Below are 27,322 nucleotides of genomic sequence, written 5' to 3' on the forward strand. Positions count from 1 at the left end.
AAAAATCCCAAGGAAACCTTAAAATCAAGCCAGGTCCTCAGGGGCACACATTAAGAACAGTAATGTGGAAGTTGCTGCTTCTACATTATGATAGCTCCACCTCACTTCTTTTCAGACCGATTTAAGCACTGATTCCCAGAATCAAAATGCTCAACAACTCACAGGTTCAGGCTCTTACTAAGCTGACTGGATGAGTCCTATCTCAGTGCCAACTCTCATACATCTTTCAGTATCTGGCATTTTTCTTAAAGCCCCAGCTTCTGAAGTCATGTGATTTTTTGGCAGAATCTCAGCATCTTTTTTAAAAAAAAAAAAAGTTTTCAAGACCTCATTGTTACAGAGAAAAGCTTGAAATTGTGACCCTTTAAAGGCTCTAAAGCCAGAAAGCAAATAAAAAGAACCCAAAATGTATTTGTGTCCTGATTGTTAGTCCATCACTCATGATTGTTGAACACTTAAGGGTTTCAGTACGGCCGGATTCTTTTGACTTTAATTCCCACCACCACCACCCCTACACGCCACCCCAGGATTAGGAATTATTCTCCAGAAGTAACATTTTCAAAAGTACATAAGTCACTTATATGCTTTTGAAAAACTAATCTTATTATAATAATACATATATTGTAGGAATTATTTTGGGGAAGTTCTATGGGTGTTTTATACAAGAAGTCAGACTAAATATTCACAGGGGTCCCTTCTACATTGGAGTCTATGAATCCTAAGTGTTTTTTGCTGCAGTGGTCTTATTTATGCTTTTGTCAAGAGACAGACTTATTAACTTCACTGTTATACAGGGACATTAGTGACTGTGTTTCATTTCAGGCCTAACAGATTATTTTTATTTTATCTTTCCAGGAATTATGTCTAACATTGTCAACTCATATACAAGTTTATCAGGAGGTCATGCAAAACTACAAATTGTAATTCTATTAATCTTGTGTTTAAACTGGAGTATAGTACTTAGTGATTGTAGCAACATAATGAGTTCCTTACGAGGATTAGGATGCATCACATGTACCTCAATGGAAATCCCTCTGGAATATTAAGGAGCAGTAATGATGAGATCCAAAAGGCATCCCATATAGCCCTCTCTAGTCAGAAAAATGGTGGATGACATGTTGGAATGAAAGGAAGAAGTTTAACACTGGAGATTTTCTCAGGGTTGTGATGTGGCTACACAAGCTACTTGTGGACGTAATCTAAAAAGGAAAAGGACTGAATGCCCAGACTTTGTTTCCTCTTTCTAATCATAGAAGATTAGGGTTGGAAGAGACCTGAGGAGGTCATCAAGTCCAATACCCCACCCTCTTTCACCATTATCTCACCAACTTGAAAGCAACGCGAAAGAAATCAAAATTTGTTACTGTGGATTTAGAAGTTCTGTGCTCTCCGTTCAGTTTAAAGTGGAAAGGGCATCTACATAAGAAAACCACCATCACAACTGGTACAAAAAGCCAAATTTGTTAGGTATCTTAATAAAAAGGTCAAGTTTGTAGGGTGAATTTCACGCGTGTATTCAGGGCTAGTGCACAGCCCCCCAACAAGTAGGAATGAAGGCCTTCTTTTATCTCCTGAGAACACTTATTTGGAGTAGGGGGATGAGGTGGAGGAGCAGAGGATGATACTGGTGGAGCAAATATACAGAGGATACTCTATATTCCCTAGGTCATAGACAGGGTTACTATGGCAGCCTATAAACTGGACTAGGAAGTGGGATTGCACTTCAGTGGAGCCCCCTAAACTTGCGTTATGAGGTTGGATTTCAACTCCTCAAACTTTCATTGTCATAAAGCTAAATTAATGGGTATTTATGCCAATGGAGTGACTTAATGCCTATATTTGCAACCCGATGACCTATCTTTTGTGGCCTGAATCAGAGTGAATGACACTTATGGTGATATTTTTGCACCTGTAGTTTGGCTGTCAGCCAAATCTGAGTAGTTCCGTAGTTTCTAGCTACCTGACTGTAGCCACAAATCTGGGAGTCAGAAGGGCAGTTCTTCAATGATTACTTGGTTTTTACCTCCGAAAATTATGAAGCATATGCAAAAATGTAGATGTGAGGGGGCTTGTAGTGACACCAGCTTTGTGGCACTTCTTTCAGATAGAGGGCTTTTATCTTCATACCTGCCAATCCAGTACTTATCACAAGCATTTATATTTCTACACCGGGATATACAGAAAATTAACAGACAGCAATTTCAGCATAAATTTGTGCATTTGTTTGTTAGATTTTTTTTTTTTTTTTTACTCACTCTACAAACCAGGTGTCTCTACAGAAACATGCAAAAGCTATGGTCTCAGGTTTTCTCTGCAAAAGAGCTTTCAGCCTCAGTTCTGCACTGCTCATTTTTCAGGGCAGTTCAAAAATCTTTGTGCTCTCTGTGATTATTCAAGGAAGATCTGCTACCATAGTCGCTCTGTATAAAAGAACTTGTATTTGTAATTATTATGCCGTTAAAATTTCAGTCCAGTGGGAGGATTTTATTACAGTAGAACTGTGGATCCACAGCTCTGATTATAATTACACCTTAGCTCTGATTCTATGTTGAAGGGATAGTTAGTTTCAGAAGGTTAATACTGTATAGGTTACTTGCCACCTAATGACAAGAAAAGCTTAGTGGTCTTTTGTTCAACCTCATTTAACGTTTCTGAGGGTAAGGTTTCACTCAGAAATCCGCAAAATAAGCAGTGGCAGTCAATTACTCAAGTTAAGTAGGGAGTGAGGATGCATCATTTACTCTTTGGCCTTCATTAGGTTTGGTCCTTGTAGCTCTGGAAGATGGTAGAAAAAAATGCAGCCTGCCAAAGAATAAAGAACCGGGGGGCGGGGAGAGTGAAGATATACCCAGTCATTGTATGGCTGAACTTAAAATGGAGATTCATATGGGGGAGATTTTCAATGGCACAAAGGAAAATTAACCTTCAATGGGAGATGACATCCTCATTGTTCTTTGTGCCTCCCCTTCTACCCCACCAAGCCAAAAGGTACCATAGATTAAAACAATGATCATAGAATTGCAATGAAGAACTCCTGTAATCAAGCTGCACAAACTGCCTTGTTGTCAGGTGTTGGGCAAATAAAGCCAAAATAAGGGTTCCACTAACCTTAAAAGATGCATGTGACCAGGTTATTTGGGGGGGGGGGGGGGGAGTGAGAGTGGGAACAAACACACACACACAAAAAAACCCACCATGTGCTATTGCACTGTATTATTTCAGAAAACCATCAGCTTGATCCTCAGTTGGAATAAGTCTACAAAAATTTACACCAGCTGAGAATGTGGCCAAATATGTGATTGTGTAATAAAGGTCTATATAGACTGATTCTGCATCAGGATCTGTTAGCTCAGCCCCTTACATCTTTACAGATTCCTCCCACAGAAGGGTAGGGTACAGGGGGATGCGCATGAAGATCCCACTGCAGAACTGGGGCTTATATCTGCATACTGCATCTGTACTTGAGGCAGAATGAAGATGGAAACCATCAGAGGGACAGCATCTGACTATGCAGTTTAACCTTGCAACCTTAATATTCTCTTAATGTTTTTTTTTTTTAAATGGAAGTTGTTCATAAAGAAGTTGCACGCTCCTAAAATTGTAGGAAAAAAACATGGCATGTTGCTAAACTGAATGAGAAGCAGTGTGCAATCCTGTAACTAAATATTATATTGTAATGCATATGTATAAAGGACAGAGTTAAGAGTGACATGCAGTCTTGTCTTTTGGCATTTCATGACCTTTGCATGCTTCACAATGGAACTTGAAAAATCTCATAATATAGCTGCCTATTTGATTTGTTGGTGTGTAAAAGGAACTGCATTCACAAAGGAATTAAGGTGCCTAACTGCCAGGCTAGGCATCTAAATCCAGAATCAGTCTCCACTGGGATTCACAAAACCCTACTCAGCTGCCTCTGAAAATTCTAGATGCCTAAACTCACTCAACACCTAAATTTTCACTGTAAGTTTCATAGGTGCCTATGTTTCTGCTTCTAACCATGCTCATTACATCCCTATGCCAGGCACCTGGGTGCCTAAACCTCAGACCAGTGCATGAACCAGGGAAAGACAGGCATTTGCCTGTCTGACTTGCCTGCAGGGCCCAATCCAGGAAGAGTGCTCAGAGCTCACCGACTGGACTGGGCACCTGTAGGTGAGGTTATACAAAACGCAGAGTGATGAGAGAAACTTCCCTCATAACTAGGGTGACCAGATGTCATGTGGGAGTTGGGGAGTGAGAGAAAGCAAAAGAGAGTAAGTGTGCATAAGAATGAGAGTGACTCTGTAGCATACTGGTTAAAGCACTCTTAGGGGAGGTGGGAGATCCCAATTCCCCTGCTCTAATGACTTTTTAAAATTATTGTTCCATGGTGCACCAGCTTGAACAGGAGAGATGAAGGGTAACCTAAATCAGAGTACTTGTAGCCCATTGGTTGGGCACTTGCCTAAGATGGCAAATCCTGTTTTCCCTTCACGCAGCGTGGGGACTTGAACCAGCAGTCTCCCAGATCCCAGGTAAGTACCCTAGCCCCTGAGATAAAAGTTGAGGGAAATTGTCCTCCTTCATTCTCTCTCCCAACCCAGCTTGTTGCTAAAACAATGTAGATGCCTCACACAAAGAGAGGGTTTACAGTCAAGAATCCCACAGCACCCTCATACCTGCTGAGGTTCCCATTGAGCTTTTAGGTTATTGCAATTTTCTCCCCAGTGCGCTGAGGTCAGGGGCTGGCTATAGCCTGCTGTCTGCCAATTGTCTAGGAAGCAATGGGTGCCCTTGGAGTCATACTCAGAGAGCAAGCACTGAGCCCCCCATAAGTACAATTATCCCTGGCCCTAAAACAGGGCCCTCAACTGGAGAGGGGGAGGTTTCTTCCACTCTCTGTACACCTGTATAAAGCCAGTTAACCTGGCTCTGTTGTTGAGGAATGAAGAATGAGAAGTGCTCAAATACTATAGTAATGGGGGCCTGTCATTGGTTTGCGCCTGAGCCAGTGGTTGTCTCACACAGTGAGTTCACCCAGTTGACAATTGTCCAACCAAGGTCTAACTTGGGTTGGTCTGCTTGGACCTCACACTCACAGAGAGTAAATCAAAATGTCTCTGTGATGATGTCTAGTGTGATTAACTTTGAGTTCTGGCAGCCCTGGAAAGAGTATCATCCTGATGACTGAGAACAGTATATTTAAAAAAGAGGAACTTCTGTTGCTGACTTATTATGGTGAGAGTTGATTGAAACAACATCATTTTCAGTGTGGCTAGTCAGCAGTCCAGTGTGTTATGCTGGAAGCATCTCTCCTTTCGTGGGGTGAGGGAAAGGATGACCATGTCTCCACTCTCTTGGGCTATTCTGTCATTAGGGTCTCCTGTTATGGGCCAAGTACTGTCAGTAATCTTTAACTTCAATGGGAGTGAAGGGTACTAAGAATATCAGAGGACCAGGCCCTGTATCTCCTACTCTTCTTTGCCCATCTTCTCTTTTAGGGATAGCTTTTCCCTTACAGGCCTCCCTGGAAACAAAAAAAAATAGGGTTGCACCTATATTTTCAGTCAGTGGTCCAGCAAGGACACTCGCTCGCAGGCTCACAGCTCCCCAGCCATTGCCTCTCTGGGTGCAAACGTGTATCTTGCTCCCCTCTCACTGGGGAATTTCCAGGCTGCACAGTTCCCTGCCTTCACTGTGTTATTCCCAGCACAGACAGGTTGCCCACGGTACTGCACAGAAATTCCTATGCAAGTGTGGTGGGGTGTACCAGACCCTTTGAGGCCCTCTGGAAAGCCCTGCAGACCTGCTTCATCCCCTCCCAAAAAGGAGCAGAAGAGAAGTCCTCCAAGTAGCCTAGACTGGTTGTGGGGAAGCAGCCAATGAGGGAGGCCACAGGGAGAAGCGAATCAGGGTCCAGCAGGCTCACATAAGAGGAACTTCAGGGGCAGAGTCACTCAATTCTTTGCTGGAGCTAGAGAAGTGTGGATGATGTGCCTTCTTGGCTGAAGGAGTTACAGGATCTCTGATAGCAGAGCTGGCAGAGCATGGGAGGGGTGAGAAGGACCTCTGGGCTGGCTGCTGGGATTCAACCAGGACAAGGCCCTGGGGTAAGAGTGAAGAATGTGCTCAGGCCATGAGAAAGTGGCCAAGGGAAACATAGCAGTGATGCAGTTTAGTTAAAGAGATGCAGCAGATGGTTTCTATTTACAAGGTCCCTGGAGTAGTTGGTGAGCTTGGGTCCCCCCCAGCCTTCTCCCCATTAGCCGCTGTGGAAGCAGCCTAGACCTTGATGCACCCCAGAAGGGGAACTGAACTCTTATAGTAGTTCAGTGGGAGAGCTAGGGCCTGAAAGGCCCCGAGAGGATGAGGACCTTGCCTTTGGGGGGAAGCCCTGGAGTACAGCTAAATACTGGGGTGGAGACTATTGACAGACCACATGACTAAGGACCTACACCCAAGGACAGCCACAGGGAGAGAAAGTGGAGGCACGTGTGCTCTGCTAAGGGGATGCTCACAAGAGGTGAGTGCCAACCTGTTACAGCAAGTCTACTTTATTCTTAAGGTAAAAAGCATTACAGATAAAATGTATTAGACTAATAAAAGAACCCGTTCACCTACTAATAAGCTTACTAGATATTGCACCAACTCTAATATGGGCTCTGGCAAGAGCAGGCCCACAGGGTTTCCTTTGTGGTCACAAGTTCATCACTGCCTCAGCTCATAACTAGCATACAGTCTTATGGGACAAGTCCTTCCAACCTTGACCAGAGGAGTGGGGCCCTCTGGGGAGCAGGGGTCCTGTTTGTTTTCTTCATCAGAAGGAAAGCACTGAGCCAGTTTAAAATCAGGCTATTTATCCAAAAACCATTTCCTTATCTGGTAGTGTCTCAGGAATCCAGTATATGCACACCTTCCCAGGGGGGTGGCTTCTCTGGAGATGTCACAAACTGACTAAATGTGTCAAATCACCCCCTGTTGTTCTCCTATTTACAATTTCCATGGAAATACATACAATTTCACAATCTCACACATACAATTACATTGTTAATGCACTGTACCCCAAAGGTATTAACCTAATTCAATAATGTTCATTCAGGAAATTGTCAGTCTGTCATCCTCACAACTCTTCTTGAAGTGATTGGGAACTACAGCTGGCCAGGATCTCATCTATCCGGGCCCTAACTACTAAACAGCTTTGTCATAAATATAAAGGGAAGGGTAAACACCTTTAAATCCCTCCTGGCCAGAGGAAAAGCCCTTTCACCTGTAAAGGGTTAAGAAGCTAAGACAACCTCGCTGGCACCTGACCAAAATGACCAATGAGGAGACAAGATACTTTCAAGTCTGGAGGGGGTGGGAAACAAAGGGTTCTCTCTGTCTGTGTTGTCTTCTGCTGGGACCAGAGCAGAAATGTAAACTCCTGTAAAGGGTTAATAAGCAATCTAGTTAGATAGGGGTTAGATTCTGTTTTGTTTAAATGGCTGATAAAATAAGTTGTGCTGAATGGAATGTATATTCCTATTCTTGTGTCTTTTTGTAATTTAAGATTTTGCCTAGAGGGATTCTCTGTTTTTAATCTGATTACCCTGTAAGGTATTTACCATCCTGATTTTACAGAGGTGATTCTTTTACTTTTTCTTTAATTAAAATTCTTCTTTTAAGAACCTGATTGCTTTTTCATTGTTCTTAAGATCCAAGGGTTTGGGTCTGTGTTCACCTCTGCAAATTAGTGAGGATTTTTATCAAGCCTTCCCCAGGAAAGGGGGTGTAGGGCTTGGGGGGATTTGAGGGGGAAAGACATTTCCAAGTGTGCTCTTTCCCTGTTATTTTTGTTAGATGCTTGGTGGTGGCAGCAATAAGGTCCAGGGACAAAAGGTAAAATAGTTTTCACCTTGGGGAAGTTTTAACCTAAGCTGGTAAAAATAAGCTTAGGGTTTTTTTCATGTAGGTCCCCACATCTGTACCCTAGACTTCAGAGTGGGGAGGGAACCCTGACATGGTGGCAGAGCGGTAGGATTAACTTGAAATCATTTTGAGATCAATTTGAGATTTTTTGAACCAGAAGCACAGATTTTAAAAAAGGACAAGCTTCTAAGAAGATGTTACAAATAATGGAGAATGGTAAGGAAATGTAAAAGGCTGTTTTAAAAATTACATCACTGATCTTTATAAAGCACAAACCCATCAATCAATGAACCTCCTCCAACAGTTCAATGCTGCCATTCTTCTGTAGTGTAAGTCAGTGCAGCACCACTGAGTCAATGGATTTACACTAGCTGAGGACCAAGCCTTTGAGTCCGTGTGGTCCCTTGGCAAACAATAGGCACTCATGGGGACTTTGAAGTGGACCCATTTCCTAAGCATTACTGGTAATTATTCACACAGATTAACATAAGGCAATTGCCTGATTTTCCACCATTCACAGATGATTTGCTATACTTTCAAAGAGAGATGAATACAGCAATATCCTATATTTACAGTTCATTTCAATGTTAAGATGTCCTTTTGATCTCTGAATTAACACAATACAGCAGAGACTGTTTGATAACATTGTTGACTTCTACTGGTATATATGTAATTATACAAAAACACAAACATATGTTTTTAAGGGTTGAATTTGATTCATTTGTCCTGCAGGATGCTTAACGCTTTCTTTTCATGAGTCACACCATGACTTTGTGAGTGTTCCTAAACCTCCTCTAATGACACCTCAATCTGGGATATTTCCTTCACGTTTGTCATTTAAAAGGAATGGCTGAAGTATGGGATTCTCCTTTATATCCTCTGCAGTGAAGACTGATCGAAGAATTCATTTAGTTTCTCCGCAATGGCCTTATCTTCCCTGAGTGCTCCTTTAGTACCTTGATCATCCAGTGTTGTCATTTACACCTGAGCAAAGAGAAGGTGAAGTGGATATAAAAGGCAGCTTTTCTGATTTGGTGGGTCACCCTACTCATCTACTTTGCCTAGGTAAAATGATTATTCATTGTGCAAGACAGAGGTCACAATCCATCACCTATATCTATCACAGCAGAATACTAAAACATTCAATACACTGATTAGCTGTTTCCTCAACTAGTATGCATTGTTTAAAATGTCCATTAACATCAGCAGTAGATGAACCCCCACACTACCTTTCAACTGAAAACAGGACCACTTTCAATCAGCAATTCCCTTGGAAGGAAGAAGGCAGGGAATTAAGTTCATAACATACAACAAATTGCAATGAGTCCTTCAATGTTTTTCCTATTCACTAGTATGTGACTAGGCTGCAGCAGTTGGGGAATTTTCCCTTTATTTTTTAATTACTTATATTCTCTTTATTCATTAGGTCACCTTCCTGAAAGTGATTCCTAGGAATGTACTGGTACACAGGCAATATTAATCAAATGTGGTGCAACATTTGATGCTGCTTTAAGTGTCCAACCTCCAAAGTGGGTAAAACTTTGGGTCATCCTGTTTACAAACTAAATTTTAAAATGAGATATTTCTAAATTTTAAGATGTCAAAGTAGTTTGTAAAAACAAGATAAGAGTTTTTGACAAGGGCATCTGAATTCATTGCTGGTTCCCTTAGAGCTATCAGCTAAGCTCACAAACTATTGTTCTGATATAAAGATTAGCATGTTTCTTTGTTTTCCTCAGGAGAATATATGTACTTACCATCTTTTCTGGAAAGATCTATAAGGATGTTTAAGCAGCCAGTCACCCATCTCACAGTCACCCATCTCACTCAATTAGATATCTGCCAACAAAAAGTTATTTGGTTCCTTAAGTTATAGACAGAATATGATCAGTGAATATAAAAAACTATTAATGGTAAGGAGCTGTTCCAAAAGCATTGCTGCAAAGGAATTTAAACTGTAGTTTACAATGATGGTAGAATAAAAATGTATTAAGACTGGCAGCTTGATATTACCCACTGTTAAGTAAGCCAGACTCGCTAGTTATTGGATTTCTAGAAAATTGGGTGGACTCAGTCTTCCTGTGACAGCTCATCAGTGTTGAGTGCAGGGGACTGGACTAGGTGACCTATTGAGGTCCCTGCCATTCCTACACTTCTGTGACTGTATGAAGTGCAGGGCAGCTGACATCTTGATAATGGCTCCATCGAGTGCTGTAACTGTTCCACTGCATTTCCTCCCCCGCCCCCTTGCTGACTTGTTAACAAAGAACTTGGGTCATTAATTTGGCTCATAGAAGTACTTGGCATATGTGGTGAACAGTAAGCTCTGCCAGCAACCCACTGAAGATGACTCGTAAGAGAGGAACAATACATAATCATTAAAGAGACCAGCTGTGGTGATGTGGATGGGATTAACTAAGGAGAAGATTAAGAAAACTGAATTTGACATGGAGTGGCAGGAAAGAGACACTGAAGAGCACTGACACAACTTAAAAATTACATTAGTTGCAAGTAGACTTGTGCATGAAACCTAGAAAAACAGGTCATATGACCACAACTGAGGGTGGAATAGCTTTTGCTAGCTATTGTTGCTACTCAATTCAAGAAGAGATTAACTTCAATAAACCTCTTGCCTGGTAATTGATAAAACAGCTAATTGTGTGCTTGTAAAAAAACAAAAAAATCCCACAAAACCACTGGCCAATACGTTTGTAGGGAGTGATTTTTTGTGCTGGACTTTATTTTTGCACCCATAAATAATAGGAAGGCCCACTAATATATGACCCAAGGAAGTACATATTCAAATTGGCATATTTGTATGATGTTTCCATACTGCTTTATTGATAAATGCATTGCATGCTGCTATATCCTGTAAACATTGTTCTGTTCTCTTCCACTCCATGACCAGATATCATACACAAAGGGCTCAGTTGTGCAGGGTTGTGGGTGCAAGTTGTCAGGGACTTCTGGAGCAGATGCACTTGGTACTTTCTTAGCTGAGGTAAGAGGAGAGAGGGGAGCCAGCAAGAGAGCTGTGCCTGGCATATGACTTGAGGACCTGAGGAAGGCTGTGAGAAATTTTGTTTGTTTAGAATCCACAGCCACACCATATTTCCCCGATTAAACAGGGAGCTCTTAGTGCAGCTCTCAAGCACATTGGAGTAGCTACTACCTTGGCTGGTATTAGGAGTAGCTGAAAGTGGCTACATATTATTTTCATTCACTGGCTCACACTAAATCCACATACCCCACTCATGCTCTATCGCTCATGTCCCTCCATGGTCATGTGCTCAACTTAGTAGTGAGAATAGATTTTTTTTTTTAAATTCCTAAACACTGTGAGCATTTATCTGCATCATGTGCAAGTCCAGAGACTAGGACACTTCAGAATTGCTCAGTGGGGGAAAACATCATTTCCTTTGTGTTTGTGATTTTATGCATTCCCCCTATAACCTATTCTTATTTCCCTCTCATGTACCACTGATTCCTACCCCCTCCTCATACACACCTCTTCCCTATACACACTACACATTCCTGGCTGGTGCCCCTTCATGTGCTCTCTGTCATCCTGCTGCGTGGAGAGCTGCTAGGATGGATCTTCACTTTCTCACGCCAAACCCAGGGGAGAGGAAATGTTGACAATTTTTAACTCCTGCCCTCCTCCTCTCAAAAGCAGCTGCACAAGCCATCCAATCTCTATCTGCTCCCATCTGGTTGCTTCTGGCTTCCTCTTTGAGATGGGGTATCCACATACCTGGTTCTGTTGGCTTCACTTGTGGTGATTCCTGTCTGATTCCTCCAGGGCCAGCTCTGTGGCAGCTTGTCTGCAACAGGTGCTAAGAAGATTGAGCACTTTGGCATTCAGTCCTCCTCTTAGCTTCCCTGGCACACTGCACAATCAAGCTCCAATACAATATGATTTTTTAAATTGCTGGAGGACATAGACACATTACAATTCCAAGAGACACAAAATATTACAAGAGAAGTGGTTCTGTATTTAAGTGCCATCCCCCACAAGAGTTCTTATCTGCCTGCAGAAACCTTAGGCTAAGGGCTTCTTCATGGTGGTTTTGTCACTAAATTCTGTCAGAAGTGTTCTTTAGCAGATAGCAAATCTTCACCCAGGAAGAGGAAAGCTATAAAACATGTTTACAAAACACAAAATCACGATAACAGCAAAAGACAAATCCCCTCCAAAATATCTCATTGTTTAAATTACAACTTCTCTGAAAAGTAGAAATGCTCTTAAAATGGATTTAGAAATATAGGAGTACATGCACTCAATGTCTCTTGACAATTTTAGGCATTGATGTATGTAATCTCTCCACTCCATTTGAAACTACACTATCACCATGTTATATAAATTGAGTTTCATGGCTTTTCATTTTACACTGTTAAGAAAAGTCCAAAGTATTTCAATATGTTTGGTTGCCTGGATCACCCCCTTTACCCGCATGCATTGGTTGTGGTCTTCCTCCCTCCCCTCCCCTACTCATACACACACTTTGCCTTGTAGATCGGTCTAAAAGGAGGCTTCAGTTTCTTTTTATTTTCCCCTACCTGACCTAATTGTTTGCCCTTTCCTGACTCTTATTAAAGAAAAAAAAAAACCTTCTGGTTAACATTATAGCACTTTGGTGATCTCCATCAGTATAATTCAAGGTCAGATGTGTGAACCCCGTACTCCCACTGGTGAACAGTTACTCACAATTAATAGCAGACTACTCATGTGAGTAACTGCTTACCAGTGGGAAACGTTCAGTCTTACCAGTACAAATTAGCTGTAATGAGGACACTTGAAGGTGCCTGAATGTGTCATGACATCTGTGTAGGGATATTATGCTTCTCAGAAGCCATTAGGTCAAGCAGCAATGTAATTATCACAAGGTAATAACTTTAAAAAAAGGGATAATTTCCATCGAAAATTTCAGAGAAGCTGCATGTTCCCACAAAAATCTTCTGATTTTGTCAAATCAGCACTTTCCAACTGAAAATTGTTTCAACCAGCTCTAGTAAAACTATTCACACATTTCAGAAATAAATTGAACAAGTGTTGCATTAGATTAAGTCTGACATCTAATTCAGAGGAATAAACAGAAATACATGACCAAAACTTTATTAACTTCTAACATCTGTTGGCTGGGATGACAATGAGGAAAGGTATGCGTCTCTTTATGTGGCTCTCATATGACCACTTCTGGAAAAATTCTGGGCAACTCAATACAAGAAAGATCCAGATTTTCAAGGAAAGTAGAGGAAGTCTCATGACATGGAGCATTTCACATCTATGGTAGTCTGGGAAGAGCTCTAGAAATTGTGCAATATGGAATAATCCTGAACTGAAAGGGGGATGGAAGAGGTAATCTATGAAGAGTTTACCACTGTTTAATTAGGAATATGTGCTATAACAAGTGTGCAGAGTTTTAAGAAACTGAGCTTTAGTAAACATTCTGTGATGCCAGTGCTACTTGTTCAGGGTGTTTTTCTCCATCTCACTACCAGGAAGAACCCAAAAGGTTAACAACTGTCAGTCTGTAATTCCTCACCAGTGTAGTATTGCCAACTCCATGTCTTCAAACATCTTGAGTCCAAACCCCCCAAAAATATGAGAGTGGCTTAAAATCATGGGTTTTATAAGAATGTAAGAGCTGCCATACTGGGTCCACATTACCCAGTACCCTGTCTCCAACAGTGGCCCATACCAGAGCTTCAGGAGGAATGTACAGACAAGGGCAATTATGGAGTGATCCACTCCTGTCTTCCACTCCTAGCTTCTGTTAGTCAGATCTTTAGGTTCACCCTGAGCATGGGGTTGTGTCCCTAACCAACTTGGCTAATGGCCACTGATGGACCTATCATAGAATCATAGAATATCAGGGTTGGAAGGGACCTCACGAGGTCACCTAGTCCAACCCCCTGCTCAAAGCAGGACCAATCCACAACTAAATCATCCCAGCCAGGGCTTTGTCAAGCCTGACCTTAAAATCTTCTAAGGAAGGAGATTACACCACCTCCCTACGTAACGCATTACAGTGTTTCATCACCCTCCTAGTGAAAAAGTTTTTCCTAATATCCAACCTAAACCTCCTCCACTGCAACTTGAGACCATTACTCCTCGTTCTGTCATCTGCTACCACTGAAAACAGTCTAGATCCATCCTCTTTGGAACCCCCTTTCAGGTAGTTGAAAGCAGCTATCAAATCCCCCCTCATTCTTCTCTTCCGCAGACTAAACAATCCCAGTTCCCTCAGCCTCTCCTCATAAGTCATGTGTTCCAATCTCCTAATAATTTCTGTTGCCCTCCGCTGGACGTTTTCCAATTTTTCCACATCCTTCTTGTAGTGTGGGACCCAAAACTGGACACAGTACTCCAGATGAGGCCTCACTAATGTTGAATAGAGGGGAACGATCACATCCCTCGATCTGCTGGCAGCGCGCCCCTACTTATACAAAATGCCATTGTCCTCCTTGGCAACAAGGGCACACTGTTGACTCATATCCAGCTTCTCATCCACTGTAACCCCTAGGTCCTTTTCTGCAGAACTGCTGCCTAGCCATTCGGTCCCTAGTCTGTAGTGGTGCATGGGATTCTTCTGTCCTAAGTGCAGGACTCTGCACTTGTCCTTGTTGAACCGCATCAAATTTCTTTTGGCCCAATCCTCTAATTTGTCTAGGGCCCTCTGTATCCTATCCCTACCCTCCAGCATATCTACCTCTCCTCCCAGTTTAGTGTCATCTGCAAACTTGCTGAGGGTGCAGTCCACACCATCCTCCAGATCATTAATGAAGATATTGAACAAAACCGTCCCCAGGACCGACCCTTGGGGCACTCCGCTTGATACCGGCTGCCAACTAGACATGGAGCCATTGATCAATACCCGTTGAGCCTGACAATCTAGCCAGCTTTCTGTCCACCTTATCGTCCATTCATCCAGCCCATACTTCTTTAACTTACTGGCAAGAAGTATCCCCCATAAACCTATCCAGTTCTTTTTTAGAAGCCAGTTATACTTTTGGCCATCACAATGTCTCATGATAATGAGGTCCACAGGTTAGTTGTGCGTTGTGTGAAAACGTATTTGTATTAAAACTGCTGCCTATTAATTTCATTGTGTGACCCTGGGTTTTTCTATTTCGTGAAAGGGTAAATTACACTTCTGTATTCACTTTTTTACATCATTCATGATTTTATAGACCTGTATCGTATCCCCTCTTTTTTTCTGAACTGGGCAGCCCTAATCTTTTTACTATCTCCTCTTACAAGAAGCCTTTATGTACCCTTTATCATCTTTTTTTTTTTTTTTGCCTTTTCCAGTTCCACTATAGCCACGCTTGATCATCTCTGTTGCCCTTCTCTGAATATTTTCCAATCCTACTACAATCTTTTTGAGATAGTGGTGACCAGAACTGGAGACAATATTAAGTTGTGGATGTGCCATGGAGTTATATAGTGGCATTATGATAGTTTGTCTAATTTTTTATTCATTACCTAATAGTTCCTAACATACCATTAGCCTTTTTGACCACTGCTGCACATTGTGTGTAAGTTTTCATAAAATTATCTTGGTGACTCCAAGATCTCTTTGTTCAGTGGCAACAGCTAATTTAGAACCCATCATTGTATATGTACAGTTGGGATTATGTTTTCCAATGTGCATGACTTTATACTTTTTTCCAGGGTGCATTATTTTATACTTACCAACATTGAATTTCATCTGCCATTTTGTTGCCTAGTCACCCAATTTTGTGAGATCACTTGTAATGCTTTGCAGTCTGCTTTGGATTTAACAATCTTGAATAGTTTTGTATGCTCTCCATACTTTACCAATTCAATATTCACCCCATTTTTCAGATAATTAATGAATATGTTGAACAGCACTGGTCCCAGTACAGATCCCTAGAGGAGCCCACTGTTCACCTCCCTCCATTGTGAAAACTGATTAATTTTTACTACCCTTTCTTTCCTATCTTTCAACTAGTTACTGATCTGTGAGAGGACTTTCCCTCTTATCCCACGGCTACTTAGTTCCCATAAGACCCTTTGGTGAGGACATTGCAAAGGCTTTCTGAAAATCTAAATTCACTATATGAGCTGGACCATCTTGATATACATGCTTATGGACTTTCTCAAAGAATTCTAATATATTAGTGTGGCATGATTTTCCTTTTCAAAAGCCAAGTTGACTCTTCCCCACCAAATTGTGTTTGTCTATGTGTCTGATAAATCTGCTCTTTACTATAATTTCTACCAGAAGTTAGGGTCACCGACTGGTGATTGCCAGGATCTCCTTTGGAGCACTTTTAAAAAAAATGGGTGTTACATTTGAGCTACCTTCCAATCATCTGATAAGAGGCTGATTGCAGTGATAGGTTGCATACCACAATTAGTAGCTCTGTAATTTCATAGCTGAGATGCATATAAATTGTTGTGTGAATACCATCTGGTCCTGGTGACTTATTTAGTTTATCAATTTGTTCTAAAACCTCTTCTATTGACACATCAATTTGGGACAGCACTCCAGATTTGTTACCCCAAAAGAATAGGTCTGATATGAGTACCTCCCTCACATCCTCTGAAGTGAAGACCTGTACAAAGAATTCATTTAGCTTTTCTGCCATGGCCCTGTCTTCTCTGAGTGCTCCTTTAACTCTAGTCATCTAGTAGCCCCACTACCTGTTTGGCAAGCTTCCCACTTCTGATGTACTTAAACAATTTTTTTTACAATTCCTTTTTTTGCGTCTTTAGGAAAATTTAAAGACGATATAAATAAGTGTTGTGTTATTTTTCTCTGAATTCTCAAGTCACATTTTCAAGGTTTTCTCTGCATTCGTAAGGGCCAGAAACTTACTTTTTTCAAAAAAGAACTAGATAATTTCATGGAGGATAGGTCCATCAATGGCTATTAGCCAGGATGAGTAGGAATGGTGTCCCTAGCCTCTGTTTGCCAGAAGCTGGGAATGGGAGACAGGGGATGGATCACTTGATTACCGGTTCTTTTCATTCCCTCTGGGGCACCTGGCATTGGCCACTGTCAGAAGACAGGATACTGGGCTAGATAGATCTTTGGTCTGACCCTGTATGGCTGTTCTTATGTTTGTTTTTTAAAAAAAAATGAAGGCTGAGATTTTCACATAATCACTTGACTCTAGGAGATGGGCCTTTAAAATAAAACAAAAAACTTTCAAGAGTCAGCAATGCTTCCAATATTCGACTGTCCTGAAACTTGATCCTCTACCACCAGTTCTGTTCCTCATTCATCTTTATGATCTGTAATTCTACTACAGTAAAATCAATGAAGATTAGAAAATAAGGATGTGAAATACAGCAGGAGGCTTAAAGTTACTGTGTTCAGGAGACATAGCAGCACCAAAATGTTTTCTTGTATTGTAAACAGCAGCACGGTGAATAGTGTTGACAAATACAAGAATCCATCATTATCAGAAAAACAAGCCTGCTTTAAAGTTGCCAAAGGGTAGTGTTCCAGAAGATGTCAGCAGAGTATTAGAAAACAAAACTGTAAAATTCGTCCCAGATTCTCAGGACTACAGTATCTAAATATTTCAGTGGTGGAAATCGTTGTATTAAATAGTGATGCTCATGAAGAAGGCTGTGTCTAAAACTATTATTTGCTTCTCTGATCTTATCACTGGTGTTTGCAAAGGAGAGCTGGAGTTCTGTGGTTGCCATTTTGATCTAATGAATTAGTTGAAAGGCGATTGAAAATATAGTTTGCTGAGAAAATGGCCTCAGATCTTCGCCTTGGTAGTTTATTTTTGTAGTAAGTCCATATTGAAGATTGCAGCAGCACTGCCATTGAGGGGATAATCCTGTCAAATGTATGGCTAGATTCAGTGAGTCTTACTCACACCTGAGTTGTACTTACTCCTTGAGTAGTCCTGTTGATTCCATTACTGTGGCACAGAGAGGAACAGAAGAGCCTGGCAGATAATAAATTTTATTGAAATTCCTCTGCCTTTTCCAGCCTTATCGTGTTTTTACTGAAGCCTATAACACATTTTTTTATTGATTCTAACAGAGCTACTCTCAGTGTATGACACTTTTCAACAGGAGTAAGAATACCAGAATTTGACCTGTTGTGGTTGGGATAAAATAAAAGGGGTTGAGCTTGCTCCCATTTAAGCTAATGGGAGCATGAGTACGCCATTAGAGGAAGAAAAATTTAAACAAAGCTGAATGCAGTTTTAAACTGTTATATCCATGCCTTTGAGAAATATGACACAACTTTCCAGTTCTGTGATGTAGAGGAAATTGTGCTTTAATGAATTTTTTGTCCGATTTTTAAGGAAGGTTCTTACAAGAACTGTAAAATTCTGGTAACTGTGTTGGAGTTACAGATCTGACTTAATCTGTAATCAGAATTTTTTTTTAATTTTTATTTTATCAACCTCTTGACAGTGATAAAATGCTGGATCAATATAAAAATATTATTCTGCCAGAAAGGCATAATGTCTCCTGAAGCATCCTAGTTATATTAAGGGCACAGTAATTTACAACATCACTTTAAAAAGTGATGCCATGATTGGCTAGTTCTGTTGGACAGTATATAGTGAAGTGGTTTTTGTGGGAGGTACCATCTACTCCACATCTATTACCATCTGGTAAGGTACCATCTACTCCACATCCCTCACCATACTTTTTCCAATGAGTTGCTCCAGGGAGGGAACAACTCAGAAAAACCTCTGCACTCTCCAAATACATGGGCTAGTGTTCTGAACAGCCCTTACGCAGGCCATGAAAAGAAGCGGGAAGCTTCTTACTACTTCCAACCATCACAGAGGCTAGGTCTATACCAGGAGGGATCGGCAACCTTTGTCATGTGGCCTGTCAAGGAAATCTGCTGACGGGCTGGGACGGTTTGTTTACCTGCAGTGTCCACAGGTTCAGCTGATCGCAGCTCCCACTGGCTGCGGTTCACCGTTCTAGGCCAATAGGGGCTGTGGGAAGCGGCGGCCAGCTATAAAGGCTAGTAAATTGTTTGTTTTAAAAAAGAAAGCAGAGATTTTCATTCACATAACTCCAGGAGCTTGGGCTTTAAGAAAAACACCATATATCACAAGGCTTGTGATAAAATTGCAGGAGTTAGCAACACTGATGAAATCACTGTAACCCAATAGGTAGGTTTAGAGATTAATTATGGAGTGACAATTTAGACTGCAGTAGTTTGAGGGGATTTGGCATCCAGGTCAGCTACAGTATCAGGATTAATATCAGAGTGAGAGACCTGATGAGCACTTGAGACACTGTTTAAACAAATTATGTTTTTCTTTATTAATATTCTTATAAGAAACACAACCATACCACAAACACTGTAGTATAATAAGGGAGAGAAGCAAGATACAGAATGTATAGCATTTGCATTACTTGTCGTTGCCAGAATCAGGGACTGGACAACTGGGAATGGATCATTCAATACATTTCCCTGTTCTGTTCATTTCCTCTGAAGCATCTGTCACGGGTCACTGTTGGAAGATAGGATACCGAGTTAGATGACTATTGGTCTGATCCAGTATGGCCATTCTTATGTACACATTTGAAATTGGTGAGATGTTCAGCAGGTGGACTTCTGTCAGTCTTGTCCCAGTGCATCCCACAGCACATAGCTTGAGTGGCACCTTTCATAATGGGGTACACTGATGCCCACTGTACTCTGTGTATATTCATAATGGGTGCAACTCCATCATCTGTGCTTTTGCATCATATTAATATTGTGGTTCCTAACTCCTATAGGCTTATTAGCTATTTACCTTATACTCACTAGCATTTACAAGAATCAGTCAGTATAGTATTGGGGTTTAACATCTGCTTACCCTTATTTCTTAGGAATTGCTCAAAATACCGGTGTCAAGGTTCCTTCCCCATTCTGAACTCTAGGGTACAGATGTGGGGACCTGCATGAAAGACCCCCTAAGCTTACTCTTACCAGCTTAGGTTAAACTCTGCCACCACCAAAGTGTTACACAAAGAACAGGGGAAGTGTCCACTTGGAAACGTCTTCCCCCAAAAATATCCCCCCAAGCACTATACCCCCTTTCCTGGGGAAGGCTTGATAAAAATCCTCACCAATTTGCAGAGGTGAACACAGACCCAAACCCTTGGATCTTAAGAACAATGAAAAAGCAGATAAATACCAGAGAGGGAGAGGAATTATTTAAACTCAGTACCAATGTGGACACAAGAACAAATGGATATAAACTGGCCACTAGGAAATTTAGATTAGAAATTAGACGAAGGTTTCTAACCATCAGAGGAGTGAAGTTTTGGAATAGCCTTCCGAGGGAAGTAGTGGGGGCAAAAGATCTATCTTGCTTTAAGATTAAACTCGATAAGTTTATGGAGGAGATGGTATGATGGGATAACATGGTTTTGGTAATTAAATATTCATGGTAAATAGGCCCAATGGCCTGTGATGGGTTTTTAGATGGGGTAAGATCCAAGTTACCCGGGAAGGAATTTTCTGTAGTATCTGGCTGATGAATCTTGCCCATATGCTCAGGGTTTAGCTGATCGCCATATTTGGGGTCGGGAAGGAATTTTCCTCCAGGGCAGATTGGAAGGCCCTGGAGGTTTTTCGCCTTCCTCTGTAGCATGGGGCACGGGTCACTTGCTGGAGGATTCTCTGCTCCTTGAGGTCTTCAAACTACAATTTGGGGACTTCAATAGCACAGATATAGATGTGAGGTCTTTTTTAGGAGTGGTGGGTGAAATTCTGTGGCCTGCATTGTGCAGGAGGTCAGACTAGATGATCATAATGGTCCCTTCTGGCCTAAATATCTATGAATCTATGAATCTAGGTTCTTAAAAGAGAATTTTAATTAAAGAAAAAGTAAAAGAATCACCTCTGTAAAATCAGGATGGTAAATACCTTACAGGGTAATCTGATTCAAAACATATAGAATCCCTCTAGGCAAAACCTTAAGTTACAAAAAGACACAAGAATAGGAATATACATTCCATTCAGCACAACTTATTTTATCGGCCATTTCAACAAAACAGAATCTAACCCCTATCTAACTAGATTGCTTACTAACTCTTTACAGGAGTTCTGACCTGCATTCCTGATCTGTTCCCCGCAAAAGCATCACACAGACAGATAGAACCCTTTGTTTCCCCTTCCACCCCTCCAGCTTTGAAAGTATCTTGTTTCCTCATTGTTCATTTTGGTCAGGTGCCAATGAGGTTATCTTAGCTTCTTAACCCTTTACAGGTGAAAGGGTTTTTCCTTTAAAGGTGTTTACCCTTCCCTTTATATTTATGACAACCGGTAACTGGTATTTTGCAGTTCCTTATTCCATAATCACCAGCATTTAGCAAAGCTCTTTACTGCAACACTTGATTGGGTGATATTAGGGTTACTTATCAGTTAGTTACTTGTGTCAACCTTATTAAGGTGTTAGGCCTTGATTTGTTTGGCTAAGCTAGCTATTTTACAGGCTTTCAGTCCTTGCATTACCAAATTAATCAATACTATAAAACCTAAATATACCTTATTCCTGGCTACATCAAAGTGTTTTTATATTGCTGTCATGCCATTTTTCATGTATGTTGGGGTGGGTGGATGTAATGTGGGGGGTGATCATAGAAGAGTCAAGAAAAAGGATTTGTTTACACTAGACAGTTTAAAAAACCCTATAAAGTGAACTTAATAAAAAGGATCAATTAGTAGATTTAACCCCACAAAAATTGAAATTAAATAGTTCTCAACCTGATTAAAGAGATTAATGAGGACCTGTTTCCTTAAATGAGGAGATAAGCCAGAATTTATCTATTCAAACATGATCAGCCTTCAGAAGCTTGTCACTATTTTCCTCTTCAGTGCATTTGTGCAGATTTGACACTTGGAGAAAGATTGTGATTTCAGTTTATAAGTATATGGAACAATTCCCTGCATCAAAAATGGTCAACAAAGTGACTGCTTATTAGGCTGGAATGAATATGTCCTCAGAGTGTTTCATGTTTAAAGACCACTGCAGTATTTTATATAATTAATCTAACTTACTTCCTCCTTTAAGATATTTCAAGTGTTCTCTATTGCTGCCATCTAGGAAATATCACAGCAAAGAGAGCTCATATTATGAGCAATTTTATTGGTTGTTGTATATCTTCTTCAAGTTCAGAGTGCCCATTTAAGTCATTTCAATGGGTCAAGACTTTGAAGTTTACATACGCTCTGGAGAGATGAACGTATCAAGGATGAACGATAGTTAACAACATTTTCAACTTCCTACTTCAAGTGTCTTTTATGAGCAGGGAGAACTACAAAGATTTGGCTCTCAGCGACTGGTTTCAGACTCTGTAATTGAAAATAAAAGTGCAAAGCACTGTAGCATCAAGCATAATTAAGGATGCATGTGAATATATTAAAATGCAAGTATTTGACGCAGCAACTATTAGGAACCCTATGTGCTACTGCATTACAAATACATCATAAATAAATATTTTTTATTCTGTGATTATCTGTTGCTACTGAGGATTTTGCTCAAATATGGACTACAGAATTTCCCTCATTTGAGATAGTTAAAAAAGCATAAATTAATTTACTATATTAACCTATGAAAATAAGACATTTAATTTCTCTTCCAAGTGGATGATCTAAGGCTGCCATGCCAGGAGAACAAGGAGAAATTACATTGCATGCACAGTATTGAATAAAAGGAAAACATGCTTCAGTTGTGTTTTGTTTTGTTTTTTTAAGAAACTGCAGCTGTATGGCTGGCATTCTTGGTTCAGCTGTTTTAGTAAGTGATCATTAAGTAGTTTCTGAGAGAATATAACTGCTCTGTGATTTACATTCTTGAATTATGAAACTCAGTTCTTTTATCTGCATTCTCTGCATTCTGTTCCCCCCACCAGCTGCCCCACCATCCCCCACACTTTGCACCAAATTACATCTTGCTAGCAGGTTGGGCCACTTATGCCATCTGCTTTGTTATCTTAAGATATATTTAAAACAAGTCATTATTTTTTAAATTATGATCAGGTGAGGCACATCATAAGGCATGTTGTTTCTATGAAACCTGTAGGGAACATGCCTGGCCCAGGGCCAGCCTTATGGGTGGACAACGTGGGTGACTGCCTGGGATGCCATGGTCAGGGGGGCGCCATGCTCAAGAGACAACAAGTGGGGTGTGCTTGGAGTGCGAGGCCACAGAAGGGAACGCAGGGCAATGAGATGAGGAGAGGCAGCGAGGTCCAGGGACAGTGGGGGTGGGGATCCTGGGGAGGCAGTGGAGGCCAGGAGCAATGAGGAGATTGGGAGGAGTCCAGGGAGGCAGCAGGGGCCAGGGGCACCAAAATAAAAGTTCACCCAGGGTGCCACTTTCCCTAAGGCCAGCACTGCCTGGCTAGGGTTGTCAACTTTCTAATTGCACAAAACCAAACACCCTGCCCGACCCCTTCTCTGAGGCCCTGCCCTCACTCCCTCCGTTGCTCAATCTTCCCCACCCTCACTCAGTTTAAGTGGGCTGGGACAGGGGATTGGGATGTGGGAGGGGGTAAGGGTTCCAGCTGGGGGTGCGGGCTCTGGGGTGGGGCCAGAAATGAGGGGTTCAAGGTGCAGGAGGGTTCTTTCACGGTTTGAGGTGTGGGAGGGGGTGAAGGCTCCTGCTGGGGGTGTGGTCTTTGGGGTGGGGCCAGGGATGAGGGGCTTGGGGTGCAGGAGAGGTTTTAGGCTGGGGCAGGGGGTTGGAGTGCAGGTGGGGGTGTGGGGTCTGGGAAGGAGTTATGGTTCAGGAGGGGGTTCCAACGTGGGGCAGGGGGTTGGAGTGGGGGCAGGGTCTGGGAGGAAGTTAGGGTGCAGGAAGGGGTTCCTACCTGGGGCAGGGGTTTTGGGGTGCAGGGTCTGGCCAGGAAGTGCTTTTCTCAGGCAGCTCCCAGTCGGTGGTGCAGCAGGGCTAAGGCAGTCTCCCTGCCTGCCCTGGTTCTATGCTGCTCCCGGAAACGGCCGCCATATCCAGCGCCTAGGCAGATCTGGTCATGCGCCATCACCGCACCTCCCATTGGTTGCAGTTCCCGGCCAATGGGAGCTGCGGAGCTGGCATCGGGGGCAGGTGCAGAACATGGAGCTTCCCTGATTGCTCCTGTGCCTAGGTGCTGGAGATGTCAGCCATTTCCAGGGAGCTGCACAGAGCCAGGGCAGGCAAGAAGCCTGCCTTAGCCCCACTGCGTTGCTGACTGGACTTCTAACAGTCCAGTCTCTGGTGCTGACCAGAGCCTCCGGGATCCCTTTTTTACCAGGCATTCCAGTTGAAAACCAGATGCCTGGCAACCCTATGCCTGGTTCTTTCACATACATTTGTGTAATAGATTTTCTTAAAGCTGTAGGCAAATCACACATGAGGTAAAAAGAAAATTATGCCTAACTCTGTCATGTTTCTGGGGGGATTCCATCAATAATATACCTTTAGTGATACACTGGACTAGATATGTTTCTGCAGTGCCTGGCACAATGGGGCCGTAACCTAGCTGGTCTTTAGATGTTTCTGAAGTATAAATGTTAAATAATAATAGAGGAATTTTTAGTATTCAGACTGTTGAAAAATTGGAAACTTGGCACAAAATGTCCGTACCTCTTGATAAAATATATATTTTTTTCTAAATGAAGACTGACAATTATTGTGTTTTCTATACTTAAAAAAAAACAACAAAAAAACAAAAAAACAGAGGCTAAATAGTCCTCTCCCACTGATAGACCCAAAGGAAAGGAAGAGGGTCTCCAGAAGTTTCTGCAGGGTTGAGTTTGCAGAGTTTCTTTCCAGTCTTCTCTTTTAAGGGGATGGACTTTAGAGGGCCAATAAGGGAGGTGGAGCAAGGTAGAAAAAGACATGGTATCTCAATCATGTATCCGTTATGTTCATGGCATACACACAGATAAATAAGATAAAAATACAGAAATACTCTTGCTGGAAGGTTGCAACATAACACTATTTTATTTCTTAGAATTTGGAATAGCATGCAAGAACCCAGTTAGGAATATATTCATAATGACATGAATGAAGAACTCCTCCAATTTGTAGGCAGATTTCAACACTTCAGCATCATAGAATATCAGGGTTGGGAGGGACCTCAGGAAGTCATCTAGTCCAACCCCTTGCTCAAAGCAGGACAAATCCCCATCTAAATCATCCCTGCCAGAGCTTTGTCAAGCCTGACCTTAAAAATATCTAAGGAAGGAGATTCCACCACCTCCCTAGGTAACACATTCCAGTGTTTCACCATCTTCCCAGTGAAAAAGTTTTTCCTAATATCCAACCTAAACCTCCCCCACTGCAACTTGAGACCATTACTCCTTGTTCTGTCATCAGCTACCACTGAGAACAGCCTAGAGCCCTATACTAGAAGTGTGGGTGGAGGCACAAAGAGGGGCACAATTTAGGTATTGTGGGCCTGATATTTTTGCAGAGTAATGTAATTCAAACTTCCTTTTTACTTTCATTTTTGTATCCACAAATTATTTGCACCAGTGAGGTCAACATAAATTTTGGGTTTTAAAAACAGGACCCTGAGATGTAAGAGCTAGATGAATCTACCAGAGTTGGAAATACAAGTCCAGCAGAGCACTTAAATGTGCATGAAACTTTAAGCACTTGAGTAGCTCCTTTGACCTCAGAGGCACTACTCCTGTGTTTAAAATTACCCACATGTTTAAGTACTTTGCTAAATTGGGACTAAAGCTATGCTAATAATGGTGGCGATTCACTGAATATGAGTAAAATTGAAGAGTAGTTTTACTGAACTAATTTTAGTGAGGAAAATCTGGATTGGGGTTATAGCTTTCTAAAATTAAATTATCATTTTTCTGAAGTATATGAATTTCTATGGCTTTTGAAAATCCATTAGAAACTCAAACAGTTAAGATTAGCTTGGGAAGAGAAAATTAGTTAAATTATAGTTAAAATACTGATATCAGTAGTTTAAATAAATGGAACAGGGAGAGGTTCATATAAACGTATCCACCCTCCACCAGTTGGAAATTAAAGATGTAGTTCACAGTTAATCTGGTAATTGTCTTTTCTTCAAGCAAAGCTTTATAAAGAAAACCTAACGAGGACTAACACTTCTAATCACTGACTTCTAATCTTTGTGTCTGTTTGTTTGCCACAGTGCTGTATATTGCTGTTAGTGTGATAATATTCTATTAAGTGGCTGTCATTTTACTCAATATTATGGTGCATAGATTTTGATGTGTAATCACTGCAGACCTTTCATTGTAAATAATTTTGCACTTTATTATTTCATCATTTATTATTTATTTATTATTTCTAACATTAAGACTTCTTGCAATAACACCACAGTAAGAATTTAATACAATGTTCGATCCTTTCTAAGGGACAGGCTCTGATAACCACTTACTCCATGAATATTCTCACTTACCTGCCTCTTGAGTAAGGTGCTACTTAATATTTGTAAGGGTAGGAGAATCTGGCCCATAGACTGTATTACCTACAAACAGCAATCGGATGATATTTTTTCTCCAGTCCTGGTAGTTAAGCAAATATGATTAGTGATGTCCCACAACCAGGGTTCTTATATGATAAATCTAGAGTCAGAGATCAAGGAGAAACAGGAAGTGTTAATGAATTGTGTGAGTATAAACCACACTGCTGTATGTCTGTGACCCAGTTTGTTACCTTAGCAACAGCATCAGAGAAATGTGGACATTTCATACCTTTTGAATTAAATGAAATTGTCATTTGAATAATAATTGATTTTATTTAATAAAGAAAAGCATGGCTTGCAACTTTCCTACTGCAGTTCCCAATGAATAAAATCATGAATAATCAGTGACCAATTCTGGCAAAACTCAAATGTATGTGTGCGTGACTGCTGAATTCACTTTGTACTGGTGTGTTTTTTCAAACATTCAGCAGTTACACTCATTTATTCCAGTGCTGAATTTGACCCTTGTACTGAATCAGATCCTTAACTAGGGTAAATCACCATAGTGCCATTTAAGTCAGTTGAACTTTGTCAATGTACACTAATTAAGGATCTGGACAAATCTTTCAAGAAGTAGGTATGTGTCAGAAAGAGGTCTCTGTGGAGGAGTTCTCTTTTAAGGAGATGTGGAGTGTCTTTATATCACATTAAAGAGTAATTAAAATAACCAATATTGCTGGCATTTTAATTTAAAAAAAAATCTGGAAAACCTAAGCAAATGCATAAATACTTGTTGATCCTACATACTAAACTTGTATGAGGAAATTCCATCCTGTCTTACCAGAAGGTTAACTACACATCACATACTTCAGCACCAAACAAAATGTCTCCTATAATTCCAATCCACCAAGTAATGCACATAGCTAGCCTATGTAACCATTAGCTCTTATTGCTGATATCACTATGCTATCTACCTCTTTCCCTCCTATTGTTTGTTACTCTCAATTGCTGTGTCTTGTCTTAAATTAGTGCCTG

Source organism: Caretta caretta, chromosome 1 (genome assembly GCF_965140235.1).
Source record: "Caretta caretta isolate rCarCar2 chromosome 1, rCarCar1.hap1, whole genome shotgun sequence".
In the NCBI taxonomy this organism is placed as follows: Eukaryota; Metazoa; Chordata; order Testudines; family Cheloniidae; genus Caretta; species Caretta caretta.